Source organism: Papilio polytes, unplaced genomic scaffold (genome assembly GCF_000836215.1).
Source record: "Papilio polytes unplaced genomic scaffold, Ppol_1.0 DF823731.1, whole genome shotgun sequence".
NCBI lineage: Eukaryota > Metazoa > Arthropoda > Insecta > Lepidoptera > Papilionidae > Papilio > Papilio polytes.
Window position 1 is genome coordinate 4873934 of NW_013525473.1, and position 2817 is coordinate 4876750.

The window sequence follows — 2817 nt, forward strand, 5'->3', positions numbered from 1 at the left end:
TTTAGAACATTATATGTACAAAAGAATAAAATAAGACTAAGACCTAATTAATTAAAATGTTAAAATTAAAATATAGATTAAATACATGTTTTTTTTTGAGATGATCGATTAATTACAATAAATTTTGGTTATTGATGTAAAAATATGTAATTAGTTTAGTACATTAACAATTTAAAAAAGGAGTATGTTAAAATACGAAACTGATAGGCGTTGAAACGTTGATATTTCGAACTCATGACCTCCTTATTTATTAGATCATGGTTAAACATATTTACATTGCTCATTCTCTGTAATAAACACTTAAATGTCGTTCTTATCTTTAGGAATACTCAAAATATACGAATAAAACAGACATCGAAATAAAAATAATGGCACAATATAAATATAATACAAGAAAGACAGTTTTTCATCATCAGTTGCCAACTTCCATGAGAAGAATTAAAGAAGACAGAAAAGAGAATGTTGATTTTCATAAGAGTTCGCACTCTTTCAAAGTATTTTACAAAATCAATTTGTTATTTTTTACAATATTTTGTTACGAAGTTTTTTTAACTAGCTGTTCCCGTGCGATTTCATCAGAATAAAATTATTTTATTGTTTACACGTGTCAAATTGTCAATTGCAAATGTCAAAATAAGATATGACATGATAAAACTTGGCAATCTTGCTTCCTTGATGTTGGCAGCAACTTATAGTCTCTTTCCCACATTAGGGTTTTAATCCAAAATAAAGCGTATATAAGTGTAGGGCTTTTTATTAAAAAATTAATTATTCAAAAATATGATTAAATTGCTGACATCTTAGGCAACAATGAAGTGTATGTTTACGCTTTATTATTAGTATAGATATAGTATAGAGTATAGATAGTATAGATGTAGATTTTTTAATTGTATTTATTTGATTTCATCTTCGGATTCCTTCTAGTATACTGTGTTTACCTTTAACCATAGTTATCAACTATATTATTGACCCTTTAAAGTTATGGATCTAGATAACCTGGTAGTTTTGACGACACAAATTACCCATTGTGTTGCGAAACGCCTTCCGACTGATATTGTTTAAATTCAAATAAAGCAAGAACATTGTAGCGACTGTATTCATTACACGATGAATATTCACACAATTTGAAGGTCGGTCGATGTCCTCAAGTACCAGTAATTGATTAAACGTATTGGATACTTACTTGACGATATTTTTAATGCGACCTCTTTCCGACGACTGTCTGAAACAAAAAAAGTAATTTTGTTTAATAGAATAATACACTAATTTTAAAACTATCTATGACTCATTATAAAGTTCGAAACCCTTATTAAAATTTTTCACGTATATAACGTTTTGTAGGTATTAGCAATTTTTATAGTCGGTATGGAGATCCCTTGTCCACTATCGCTGTTGGTGGCCATCGTAGAGTTTATACGGTGCAAGCTCGACATAACTTATCTATATCCCAGTAAGATAAGTATACGTTAGGTTTTCCCGTGTTGATAAATAAATAAAAACGCTTTAGCAACTATACGCTAAATAAATTCCTATTGCGACAACTTATATAGTATTTTCTTTTAGTACAATTCTTCAAATATTTTTATAAGGAATGTAAACTGCAAGATTTTTCCCTAAGTCTTCGAAATTAAAGAATGTGAACTGTTGCTTGAGTCCATGTTTGTTCTACCAAAACAAACTAAATACTTGCTATAATTGTAATGAAAACTGTGGTTCTAGGTTACACAAACATCTATCAATATGCCAGGAGACTGAGTGCACCTGTGCAAAGTATACTCGAGTGAAAATAGTAGGCTGTGACGTCACGCGGTAATGAAAGTGTTGAAATATGAACGTAACCCATTTGTGTAGAGGTTATGAATGCCAGAGCGGAGAAACACATTGAATGACGTTAATGAGGGAAGTTAGCCATTTTTTATTAACTCTAAATAGTATTATGTTTTAACTAACTGTTGCTCGCATCTTCGCCCGCGTAAAATTAATAAATAATAAAAATTATCGCCTATGTTACTCACTGATACCGTAGCTTTTTAATGGTAAAAGAATTCTAGAAATCGGCCTAGTAGTTTTTGAACGTTTCAATACATACAAAAATACAAACATTTCCTGTATATAATATTAGTACAGACTAAAAAAAATACAATCAAACTTACATTCCTAGAGTAGACTAGCAATGACCAAAGTATGTGCATTAGAAAATAAAAAATAGCCTATTTCTAAAGATAAAATATACGTAGAGAGGTTACTTAATATAAATTACGTTGTATAACATAAGCAATACTTTTCAAGTTTTCTCGATTTATATTATTTCCGAGAAAGCTTCCTAACAGTTCAAGTCGGGGAACTATTCAATATCCTAAGTACGCTTTACGTCAACGTTTTATTTCTGTCGAGGTAAAAGTTTTACATTGAAATTGTATAAAAATAGCGAAATCAATAGTACTGTACGGTTTCAATAATAAGTTGCGACTAAAGATGTTTTGAATTTGTTTTAAAAGGTAGTTCTGTTTGTGCTCTGAATGTCAATTTGAGTCTACAGAGATTTCCTTTTAGAAACTTAAGCGAGTGTCTGCCGGCTAATTGAAGAGGCTTACTGGAGTACGACTCGCTTTGTTATCCTATGACCGTATTTTTAAAAAAGTATTCGTATGAAATACTCAGTAATATTTACAATAACATTCTTATGAACTTGTTATCTTTACTTTAGATAATAAAAAACAATATTCTTATTTTTTGTTTTACAAGAGGAACCTCATGTTAGTGTAACGTTTGGTTCGCACTTGGCCAGTTAAGTTAGACAGTAGCAATCAATTACTG

General features: G+C 30.1%; 1 long non-coding RNA gene across 1 annotated transcript in view; it reads right to left on the bottom strand.

Annotated features, from left to right (window-relative positions):
• LOC106103799 overlaps positions 1-2817 on the bottom strand; it is a 46456-nt gene that overhangs the window by 36542 nt on the left and 7097 nt on the right. The window contains exon 2 of the long non-coding RNA XR_001225636.1: positions 1184-1222. This is a non-coding gene — a long non-coding RNA (uncharacterized LOC106103799). The remainder of the gene's footprint in view (positions 1-1183; positions 1223-2817) is intronic.